Consider the following 12878-nt stretch of genomic DNA (forward strand, 5'->3'; position numbering starts at 1 on the left):
TCCTAGATAAAGTGGCTTATCTACAAATCCAGGACTACCTCGAGACTAATCATCTACTAGGAGTTCGCCAATCCGGCTTTCGACCACAACATGGGACAGAAACAGCCCTTGTTGATCTCAAATGCCAGATAGACGAACTCAAAGACAAAGGTAAGGCTGCCATCCTTCTACTCCTTGACCTCTCCGCCGCCTTTGACCTGGTCGACCATAAAATCCTGTGCAACCATCTGTCTCTGGCAGCACACTTCTCCCACTCTGCGGTCACATGGATCCAATCTTTCCTGGACAATAGAACCATGCGGGTCTTCTCTCCCCTAGCAGCGGCTGACCCTATCCCCATCACCTGTGGTGTCCCACAAGGATCCTGTGTCTCACCTACCCTATACAATATATTCACTAAGCCCCTATTCGACAAGCTGGACAATCTGGGTGTCACCTACACAAACTACGCAGATGACACCCAGATACTCCTCACCTTATCAGGTAACTACAACAAGGACGCCAAATGGATCAATGAAGTCTTTTCCATCATTCAGGCATGGATGGCCACACATGGCCTGTGCCTGAATGATGACAAGACCGAACTGCTTCTTGTCGGCTCACCTAACACTATCCGAAAGCTCTGTCCCGGCTACACTAGCTTCACTATTGACGGTAACACCATACCCATCGCCAAGAGCGTAAAAACCCTCGGCTTCTACCTAGACACGAACACCAACCTAGCTAAACAAATCAATATGACCGCCTCAGCCACTGCCTACACTGGCAAACTTATCAGGGCCTGCAGACCATTGATCTCCCCTAGCAATTGCCTCATCCTAGCCAGAGCACTCATTCAATCTAAACTGGATTACTGTAACAGCCTCTATGTAGGTGCCAAAAAAACAGTAATCAATAAATTGCAAGTCCTACAAAACAATGCACTCCGTGCCGCCCTCAATATTCCCAGAAGGGAACACATCTCCGCCACCAGAACTGCCTGTAAATGGTTGTCCATACAACAAAAAATAGACCTGAAAACTATATGCCTTACATACAAAGCCCTCAATCATCTTGCCCCGCCCTACCTCTCTAACAAATTTACATTAAGACAGAACACCAGAACCACCAGATCGTCCAACACACTACAACTAACAGTTCCCAAATACTCCCTCAAAAGAGCCGGCGGATCCAGCTTCCCAGCTCTGGCATCACAACTTTGGAACTCCATCCCACTGGATATTAAATCTACACCCACCTTCCAACCCTTCAGAACCAAGGTCATCTCCTGGTTAATCAACAAATAACCGTCCTACCACATATGTATGCACACCCAATCTCCAATCTTACTTATGTTGTTTGACCACTATTATCTATGCATTTCTGCCTTTTTGTTCAGCTCTCCTATGACCTATTACTACTGCACTATTGTCTGTTATTTGTAACCTGATGTTCAAAGCGCACATATACCCCTGGGTCAAGAGCGCTATATAAATAAATAAACAAACAAACAAACAAACAATAAAGACGCACTGCAAATCTGGCGGCACCATCTTCTGGGGGCTAAACATCAGACTGTTGTGTATTCGGATCAAAAGACTTGCAGGATCTCGCTTCCCTTAAATGTATGAACAGTCGGCAAGTGCGTTGGCATCTGTTCTTTGTGGCGTATGATTTTGTGATCAAGCATAGGCCCGGGGTGGTCCATGGGAAGGCGGATGCCCTGTCCCGATCCCCTGGAGGGGAGTCCCTCCAGTCTTTTACTGACACATTGTTAGAGAAGGGCCACGTTGTTTGTGCTTGTACACCGTCACAACCCATGTTGTCCACCATACGCCAGTGGGTCTCACAGCATCCGCACACATTGGCAGAGTGGGATCTGGTTTTTCAGGATGGGTTGCCTTTTGTACAAGGGATGCTTTTTCTACCCACGAGCGAGACACGCAATCAGGCACTTGATTGGTCCCATGACGCTGCCATCAACGGTCACCCAGGACAACATAGCACCTTAGACCTGCTCAAACGATGGTGCTGGTGGCCGTCGATGAAACGCGGCGTGGAGAACTATGTAAACACCTGTTCGGTGTGCACCCAGTGTAAGTCATGCAGGGGTCGCCCACTAGGACTTCTCCAACCACTACCAATACCCCCAAAACCCTGGCATACGGTCTCGATGGATCTGATTACGGACCTACCCCCTACGCAGGGTTTTGACACCATCTGGGTAGTGGTAGATTCCTATACTAAGATGGCCCGCTTTGTACCATGTCCAGGAATACCCTCCGCACCTACATTGGCTAGGCTGTAGTTTAAGTCTGTATTCTGTCTCTTTGGGTTACCGCATGTCTTAATATCGGATCGCGGTACGCAGTTCACGTCCTGTTTCTGGCAGGCCCTTACCAAGCTACTTGGCATCGATGCTCGGTTCTCCTCCGCCTACCATCCGGAGAGCGATGGGCAGACGGAAAGGGTGAACCAGGCTTTGGAGCAATACTTACGCTGCCTGACCCTCCAATATCAGAGAACATGGCTCAATTTACTACACCTTGCAGAGTTTGCTTACAACAATACACTACATTCATCCACTGGTTTTTCCCCCTTCTACTCCCTTTATGGCCAGCATCCCCGCACCCTTCCTCTCCCAGATTTTACATCTTCCAGCACCCCTGCTGCCTCTGCCTGTGCCCGCGATCTGGTTACGGCCCATGCCCAGACCCTTGTCCATCTACGTGAGGCTGAGGCCTCCATGAAGGCTAATGCTGATAAGAAGCATGTGGCAGCGCCTGCGTATCGGGTGGGGGATCAGGTATGGTTATCGTCCCGCCACTTACACATTCCTGGTTGCCGTAAATGACTCCCTCGATTTGTTGGTCCCTATCGGGTTGGCAAAATCCTGAACCCTGTAGCCCTACGCCTTGCGACATTCTTGGCCTGGCGGATCCATCCGGTGTTTCATACCTCGCTACTTAAGCCATGCCCGGAACCCACACGTATTGTTTCCCCTCCTGCTCCTGTATCTGTGTCGTCCCCTGATGTGTTTGAGGTCAGTGTCATTCTGGGTTCTCCCATCTGTAGGGGTCGTCTGCAGTACCTTGTGGACTGGTTAGGTTATGGTCCTGAGGACCCCTCTTGGGTTCCCTCCTGGGATGTTCATGCCCCGCGGTTGATTGCCCACTTTCATCGCGATCACCCGTCCAACCCACGGGGTCGTGGGCCTTTGGGGGGGCTCTCTCATGTCCGATCCCACATCCACCGCCCAGCAATCCCCTTGCATTCCCCGTTCCCAGTCACGTATCCGACGGCAGCGGCAGCGGCTCGCTCCGAAGTGGGGATTCCCAGCTGGTAAACCAGGATCCTTGCGCCCTGTCTTCCATTGGCACCTGCCGTGGCGATTTCCCCATGGTTATCGGCACTACACGGGTGCTCAGAGTTCCCTGCGTCACGTGGTCAGGAAACAACATTCTCTGTTTACATCGCTGGACACGTGACACGCAACTCGGGCCGCGTGACCCGCATCATGTAATCTTACTCGCATTCAAATGGATCGGGGAAACGCGGAAGAAATGCTTCACAGCTACTTCTTCAGAGGACTGTTTGGCATTTCACGGACTGCCTCTTGTTATCGCCCTTTGGATTCAGCCATATTTTCTTGTCTTTTGGAATTCGACCTCTGGCTTTGTTTACTGGACACTGGAATTGGATTCCCTTGGCTCTGGCATTTTTCTTGGCTCTCAACCTCGGATTGTTTACTGGGCTGTTTAAGGATCAACAACGTTGCATTACACATTGGCTCAGGTGTGTTCCCAGAGTGCTACCAAGACCTTCACCAGCCTGCTGCTGCCGCCGGCTATTCGGAAGCTCCCGCTTCACTTTTTACTCAGACTGCCCCTCCGCCTTAATTAGGTAAGCCCCTCGTACTAGTCTTTTGTCACTCTGAAGTACTTCTCATTGCCATTGTGTGTAACATAACCATTCCTTGCCTTGCAGCGGTCAGGGGGTCTTCCAATGTTCCCGGTTCCAGGCTGACGACACTCTACACCTGTGGCCTCAAAGATTGCACGGGTAGTGGTTTCACTTCTTCCCGTGTGGTACTTGGGGACCAGGTTCCATATATCTGCACGACCATCAAGATAGAACAATTGGAAAACTAACAAGAGAACAATATTGGAAAGAGATTGTAACCATTATTCCCAAAGTGCGGAAGAGGCAATCCTTAAGCCTTACAACAACAAGCATTGCCCAAGCCAAAGAATAGCATATGTGATAAAGAGATCTTGTCAACAGTTGTTTGATAAGAAAGTAAGAAATAAAAAGTGGCAGGAGAGAAGCCTTCCTTCTAAGAAGTATCAAGAAAGAGAGAACAGCCTGCATTGTCTCTGGCAAGTAGATCATTGGAACAAACAGCACTCATGTGTATTGTGTCTTCATCAAAGAAGTTGTGTATCTTGATGTTGTTAAAAGTCAAGGACTTTTCTAAAAGTGTGAAGCAAACCTTACCACAAAGTACTTGTAGTAGTGTTAGGAGTTTCTGTCCTGGCAGGGGAGTATGCCAGGACACAGATTGTTAGTGGTAGTGCTGGCAGGTTAGTGGACCAGGAACGAGACATTACAGTACTTCATTGTAGTTGAAGGTGGTAGAGAAAAGAAAGTGGCAAGGCCACTATTGTGTTTGATGAACCGTGGTAGAAATCATCTTGACAAAAACATTGTCATGAATCATGAAGAGATGTGGAAGTGTTTTGTTTTTCAAGGAGAAAGCCATTCTGACAAACCGTTGTTGTTATTTCTAAGAAGAAGAAGCGACATTGAGCTATTGAATATCCGTTTAAAGATAAAGGGCCTCATCACGAGTTGGGCTGTATCCCGGCTGTAATACCGCCTGACTGTAATAGCCTTAGCACCCACCGGTCTGGTGGTATTACCACCAGATCACAGGTTGGGCATTAACGGTAAATCCCCATTCCCCATTGGGTCCTTTGGGTCCAATGAAACATTTTCGGCGCTAATACTGTGGGTTAATACAGCCAGCTGTAATGCCACCGAAAACAGGGTGCTAAATGGGATTTTACCTACAGAAAAAAGCTGGAGGTAAAACAGCCCCTTTAGCGCCCCACTCCTGATAGAGCTAGCCCTTAAATGCGGTGGTAATATCTTTACCGCCGCATTTAGGGCTACAGCCCAATTTGTGATGAGGCCCATAGACTTTTCTTTTCGTGTTGTGGAAACTTTGTCAAGTGCCAACTGAAAGACTTGTGGAGTAGGAAGAACGTTATGAGTAGACCTTGGCTATACAAAAGGAACTTTATTCTTTGGAATTTTGATTGAAAATCCTGCTTTGAACCTGGGGAAGGGAATCCAACCCAGGCTACAAGGACACATAAGTATCAGGTTTATGTTGAGTATAACTATTGTTTCTGTAAACTCTGCATTGCCATATTTAACCTTTATTTTAATGTATGTATAAGTGTGAGAGACAGATTCCTTTTATTACAGTGTGTTCCTTTAGTTGTATTTCGATAGGCAGGGAAATCCTTTTTAAGTTAGGGATAGCGAGGTGTTTATGACACCCTTTGAGTTAATAAAAGGGCTACTTGTGAAACGCCTTTACAAAGTTGTTGCCTTGCATTTCTGAACCTTCATACTAGGTACTCCAGTTTTGCCAGAGATTGCAATGAATTTCACAGATGCTCCTTCCAGTGCTAGGGATTGTCATTAAACTGGCAAGGTGTTTGCCCTTTTGCAGGTTTGGAATTTTATATCCGTTCAGACTGCCAACTTGTCTGAACATACAATGTTTCCTATCAGGTCCTAAGACTAGACCTTGTCAGGCTGACGGGTAGCCCCCTCTCCCTGCCAAACAGGCTCACCAGTGTTTCTTTTGTTGCAGATCAATTTCAACAACAGGAGTATCAGACTGACCAAGCAGCAGTAACACAACCTACATCTGAAGGGAAACTCGAGTCCTGCTGAGCGACTCAAGCCAACCCGGACGAGCGTGGAGAACAAGGAAAGAGCCGTGGGCATACGCGACAATCACAGACAGCGTTGTCCAAGTTGGATGTACTGGCAAAGGCTCCTGGATAACCTCACCAAACCACCATGGACAAAACACTTATAGACATGATTGGGAATATGTTTCCCCCATAAAATCAACAATTATCAAAGATTCGATACACTGCCAATATGCAGCAAGAGCCAGCGGGTGGGGCTTAAGCCCCCTTTGAAAGATTCCCTTTGCATATATGCGTCATGGGTCAGGGAGAGCGAATCAGATTGGCTAGGGGAGGAGAACCATTTCCTGAGAAGGGAGGGGGTACCTAAAGGGAGACAGAAAACAGAGAATTGTGGGTATAGTAGGTCATCTCAGCAGTGCAGGTGTAAGACTACCAAGAGAACAGTAGGACAAAGGAGTGGCATATTTGGAAGAGATTGTTAAAGAATGTGAGTTATTGGTTTCAAAGTCATATTGGGTCTGCAGTCTCTGTGTGTGTGACAATTGTTTAGTGGGAATAGGGTACGTAGTGACTGTGAGAATACTATTACTGGGTGAAAAGATTCGTCAGTGGTGGGAGGGGAGTTAGTGGGAAGGAAAATCAGTAAGGAGAGGTAACATAAAAGGCTGGAGGAAAAAGACTGGAGGAGTAAAATATCATAGTGAAAGCTGACTGGTGGGGAGAAGTGAAGGGAGAAGGAGCAGGTAGAATAGAGGGGAAAGGCAAGATTAGGTGTGAGTGGAATAGAACATTCCTACTGATCAACTGCAGGCACTGTTCCTACTTTACATTAGAAAACAAACCCGTGGGGAGAATAGGGAAAGTTAGGATATCCTGGAAGAGAGTCAGTGAGCGTCAAATTAGGGAAACCATTCCTAGAATAAGAACTACTACTCGACAGTAGGGGTTACCCTGCAGTAGCACCAGCTGGTGGTTACAGATACCTAGAATAGGGTGAGAATTCCATGCGAGGTGACGGGGGACGGCCCTCGTGCCATCTTTCCCAGCCGGTGCTTCTGATCAATAGCCTGCCTAACAACATTGCTTCAAAGAACAGTCCATATACCTTTCATTGTAGTTTAATGAGTCTGTCGAAACATCCTCGAGACTGAGTGAATTATTCAGGCCATCTGTGACTTTCAACAGAGATATCATCATGCCTTGAATGTGAGACCATATAGCATTTCTCATCTTGTTTAGTTATTTCATCATCTGCTATGTACAGCCCTGCAGCCAGGGGTAAAAATGTCACACGCTACTAGCTATAAGACGTTGACTCGCCCCTGCAGCTCTGAGTCAAATATCACGTGCCAGTGGCTAGTGCCAAGTGTACATTTTGAAGCCTGTCTGGAGCTATTCTAGTCTCTGCCTTGTCATTTATATAAATACGATTTAAATTAGTTAACCTAAATGAACCTTACCCATTCACTTCTCCATTGCGACTTTCATTGTGCCATCTGTTGTCCATTGGATTACTGTGATGTGGCTTTCTTTGCTCTTTTGAACTGAAATGGATCTGTCATGGAAATCCACAGATCTACCAATAATCCAAAACTGAGAAAGTTGGTAAACTTCTTTAATGGCAGGCAGCAAACAGACATCAACAGGTCAGGACGGCACAAACCCAGAGCCTCGTGTCCAGAGGACGCACTGACAACCCTCTTCCCAGGACACATAGATTTTGAGTTAATTAATTTTTATTGAAAGTTAAGAATAATTAAGTAGACATTACAGCAAGTTGTATGAAAAGTGAAGTACATCATAGTTATTATGATAATTGATGAGGACACATAGATTTTGATACCTTCAGTCACCATTGAGTATTAAAGGGTTCAAAAGTGATGGGATCTGGGAGCTATTTTCTCCTGCTTGTAGCCTAGAATTGCCTGGTTAGCTTGACAGCAACAGCTACCAGGAGCTACTTTTGGCTCCCCCAGGCCAACGGATGATGAACAAACACACCTATGCGAATTTAACGGTGTGTATTTGGGACAATTTAAAAATAAACATTAGGACACATCTATACACAATTTAAAGGATAAGGGATCATAAATAATGGACAAAATGATATGTTTGCATCTTATGTTGAAGTTACATTTGCAGGGAACGCTATGTTCTAGCTCCTCCTTCCCCAGTGGTAGCTCCTGGTCACTAGTTAATGCTGGATATCCTGGAACTGCTTTTAGCTCCTGCTTATCCAATCTTAATTTCGAGCCCTGGTACTATGTAGAGGGCGCACTGGACAATATTTGATGGGAACAATTCAGATTGTCTCCTGCCTATTTTACAGTCTTTGCACAGCTAGGCACACAGTCTTAGCCGTTTTTCACACCTAGATGCGAGAGGTATATGATTATGGATACAATTAAAGAAAGTCAGCAATATCTTGTCCAGACTGCGGTCCCCAAAGGACTCATGTGATGCCTGGTCCACATAATGTAGCAAACTATACGTGACTGGGCAAGAAACCTTGCTTACTGAAGCCAAAATGGAAATAAATATGAAGCTAACAGTTTGCAAAGCGTGTCGCTTCTTGCAGCATACATGGAGACTCATCCTGATTAGACCATGCACACTACTACACAGGTCTGGGCTAATTCAAATCATGGGAGCCACACAGCTAAATATGGCAGATATTGGTGAGGTTTTATGCAGAGCTAAATTAAGCATAAAACTATGACCGCATATTGCACATTTTCACCACAAATCCCTCTTAGAAGACCTTCACTCCAGTCTCATCCATCTATCCTTTGAGGAGCTTACTGTGAGGGGACAGAAACACGAGACAGTCACAAAGGTAAAGTTTTCTCAAAGGTTGCCTTTTATTCAAAGGAGAAAGGGGTTCTGATAAAGGCCTAGCATTCCCTTACCTAACAGAGAGGTCCCAACATAGAAAACTAAAACTAAAGAAAAATGACCTAGTGTCCAAAATACTTCGGGCCCTCACACTAATACATACAATCAAATGATACAAGGAAAATATGGCTGGCATTTGGTTCAACAAAAACAGTTTCAAACTTAAATATTCTTGAAAAACACTCCTTGTGATCAGGGTTGTATTCCCTGCCCCTGAATCAATTCAGGAGTACTCAAATAACAGTTCAGTTTGAACAAAGTTCTGTTCAAGAAAAGTACAAAAGTATTTTCTAACCACAGTGTCCTTCTTGGAGAAACAACAAATGTCGTATTCACCATACTTGGATGATAATTCTAAATAAATCCACAATATACTTCTTGTAAGGATGATTGACTTTCTCCGAACCACAGGTTCGAAAACTAAATGCGATTGTTCTATTATCATTTAATACTTTCTTCAAAAGAAACCCCTTCTTTGTCAAGCACATCAATCTTTCTCATCATTACTTCTTGAAATAGAACACGTTAGTCAGGATAGCTAAAAGCAGTTTTGTCTCATTGCTTCTGCTGCTTGTCAATAAACGATAAAGTATGTGAATTCTCTTCATACATTAAAAGGTCTTTTCACATATACTTCTGCCACAATGATATCAAACCATAATCTTCTTTCTTGGTCCGCTCACCTGCCAGGACTGGCCTTTATAAGCCCTTTTCTGGTTTACTTGCCTTCCAGGAAGAAACCTCCTACAACTAACTTCAAACTTGACGACATTCTTGATTCCAATGTTCTCCACACCAATCTCTTTTGGAAGAAGATTTAAACAACAACTGCCTCTGCTTACAGTCTCTTAACTCTAGACAGCTTGTGTTCCCATTTTCCGTAAACGGAGAACAATATGTACAAGAATTATCTTCAATAGATTTGTTAATGACTTCTCAACAACCCTCTGATTAATATCAGTTTGAGTTACGAGATTGCTCCCATTGAAATCCCAAAAAGGAAGAGTCACTTGGCTATAGGTAGTGTGAGATATATGCTTTCCCATAAGTAAATCTCTCAAAATGGAGTTTATGCTCCAGTTGCTTTCTTACGGGTTTTTCACAACCTCTTGGCTGATGGTAATGCTGGTTGTGAACTTTTACTAGTGATTGTTTTAATATGGACTTCTCGTAGCCTCTTGGCTGTGGGGCAGTATTGGTTGGAGGCTTCTTACACTGGTAGTTCACCCAAAGCCTTTTGGTATTCTCTTGGCTGTGGGTAATGTTGTTAACAAACATTCCCCTCTTGAATTCCCTTAAGAGGGAACTTCCCTCTTTGCCACTTTGTTTCATTTTCTTTATCTATTTATCAAGCCATAGGTATGTTGCGCAGCGGTCTCCAGTAGCAATGAAAGCTCCGTTGATCATCTGCTGCTCTACCCACCTGCCACATACTGTTCTGGAAGGCGGTCTGGTCTGCTGGGCTTCCCAGTAGTATGCTGCCTTCCGCTGTGCATGCTCTTCAATTCTTCTTATTTTCTCTCATCGAGGTGGCTCCTGCAAGTGGCCTGCTCTCCGTGGCTGCCTCTGCACCTCGGATGATAGTGTCTCTCTCAGCTGCATCTACTGCGATGCCATGGACCTCTCCTCAACCTTCTTCCTCTGCTTCACCTACATAACCCAGCTGGGTCTTGGCTTGTGTTTTATATATCCTGATCAGGTATTTCAATTGGCAACGACTAGACTACACCTTTGGATATTCAACATTCTGAGTCCTCATTGCGTCTAAGCTCCTCTTCTTTGTCCCAGTACTTTTAGCATTCTGGGAACTGAAGTCCATAGAAGAATGTGTAGAATTAAGTTGCTCAATGTTATTTTCAGTTAAGTTAGATTGTTCTGTAAACTGAAAGCTACTATGGAAAGAGTCTGCAATTTCACATTAGAGGGAGGGCTTTACATTAAGACAGATTTATGACAATCCAAGGTTTTCATCTTTAATTCCAGAGTCCCTGAGATACCAACTTTATTCTGTTGAAATTACTTTTTATAACATGTTCTTTTTACATTCATAGTATGCTATTAAATATCTAGAAATTATTTCCTCTTTATCCTCAGAAGATCAATACAGTGTCCCTCCTAGTGGTGTCAACACTTCCCCTTTATAGCCTTCTCCTCCCATGTGATCCTTCCCCCTGATACCACCCCCAGGGTTAGGATCAGGTAGCAGCTGCTTCCCCCTGGCCACATGAGAGGACACTTTAGGCTGGGTTTTAGTGATGACTTCACAGGATTCATCATAATACATTTCATACAATTGCTTATCAGGGAGCTGTAATTGTTTGCCAGTGTTCTTCATTGAAGAAATTCTGTAGCTTCTGAATGCTGGAAAACCAGCATCTGACGAAAAGGAATACAAAATACCCCAAAAAGAATAAGTACCACCATGACTGTGTAGGATGTATACTCCCAAGAAGCCAATGGAATGTGTAAGCCAAGATGATCATGACCACCTTGGGGCATTACCTTCATCTATGCCAGCTAGAGTTTTGTGTATGTGGGAGACAATCTAGGTGATATTACTATCAGAGTTTGGTATGTATGTCTAGCATTCAGTTTTTGCGACAGCACATGCACCTCCTTAGAGGCAAGTATGTCTGCTGCTACTTGGTTCCGGAGCACCATGCTGCAGATGGTAACCTGCTTGTGAGCCATCAAAGAAATTGAGTAAGTGGGTTCATTATCAATTTCTTCCAATAACTTGGACAGTTTGGACAGCCTGTCACTGTTCAATTTCAATCCTAATCCTGAAATGAAGTGTCCCATACCCTCAATGAAGCTTTCCCACCCTGAATTTCGTCTGAGTGTAACTTATATAACATCTTCGACCAGACTCCATCTCGGGCTGGGGCCTGATTCTGAGGCACATCCAGACTGCAAAGGCAATCAGTGACTGTTTAACTGAAACAAATATAAGGATATATTAGGAGCCAGGGACCCTTGTAAAGTTGCATTGCGAGTCGTTTGGTCCGCAAGAGCGTTGTCCACAGCAGTAAAGGTTTGAGAGGGGTCATACCCCTGGCACTTGATGATAGCCAGGGCAGAAGGGAGTAATAAAGCTTGTAGCAAAGCAGTCACATTTCCCATTCAAAATTGGGTACCAGCCGAGGTTCAGTAACCCCACCGAAATCATGAACTACCATGAGCATAGCACAAGTCTGTGTAAAATGTGGACGACTTATCTTTGGATAAAATGAATGCTCGACTGATGACAGTAAATTAGGATACCTTGGCAGATCTGACATTTGGCAATCGAGAAGCTTCTAGCACGTCTCGGGGAGAACACACAACAACACAACCAACCCCTCTTCCTTTTGCTCTTCAAAAACCAGAACCATCCACAAAAGGATCCATTTGGGATTTTGCAAAAGAGTATCTTTTAAATCAGCACATGGGGTCATATGACTTTCTACCACAGGCAGACAATCATACGTTCCCCGTCCCAGGGAGTTGGGAGCAGAGAGGCAGGATTCAAAACAAACATCAGCCAAGCGTGCCATTGGCAGCAGATATATGAAGCTTCTCAAACTTGATGAGTCAGAAACTTGAAATGTGTTGCTCTTCACTTGTTAGTAAGAGAGCGAGTACCGCATGTGGCACAGCGACCGTCACTGGGTAACCCTAAACGTACACATCAGCCTTTTCTACCAACAGGGCAGTGGTGGTGACTGCTCGCAGGCATACTGGCGAGTGAGCTGCCAAAGGATTGAACACCATACTGTGCTGTGCTATGATATGGTACGGTGCTTGTCACTGTGTATTTCGGTTACACACCCTGGGCAGGGCCTTCCCATTCATCGCAAAACAGAACAAAGGGTTGCTGGTAGTCTGGCAGCCCTAAGGCCGTGGCTCTTGCTTAATGGTGACAAAGACTTCTTCAGCTTCTTTAGACCATGGCAGGGGTTTGGTAACCGAATCATGGGTCAGGGCTTGGAGGGGCTTATCTATTGAAGCATATACCAATATCCATTGTTGACAGTAACTGAACACTCTGAGGAATTGCCTCATTTGTAT

The 12878-nt window shown here is 45.0% G+C and overlaps 1 long non-coding RNA gene across 1 annotated transcript in view; it reads left to right on the forward strand.

Moving 5' to 3' along the window:
• Positions 1-9212, forward strand: part of LOC138582112 (uncharacterized) — a 52089-nt gene extending 42877 nt beyond the window's left edge. Inside the window, exon 2 of the long non-coding RNA XR_011304950.1 lies at positions 5867-9212. This is a non-coding gene — a long non-coding RNA (uncharacterized lncRNA). The remainder of the gene's footprint in view (positions 1-5866) is intronic.
• Positions 9213-12878: the final 3666 nt, after the last annotated feature.

Source organism: Ambystoma mexicanum, chromosome 3q (genome assembly GCF_040938575.1).
Source record: "Ambystoma mexicanum isolate Mex_15411 chromosome 3q, UKY_AmexF1_1, whole genome shotgun sequence".
NCBI classification, from domain to species: Eukaryota; Metazoa; Chordata; class Amphibia; order Caudata; family Ambystomatidae; genus Ambystoma; species Ambystoma mexicanum.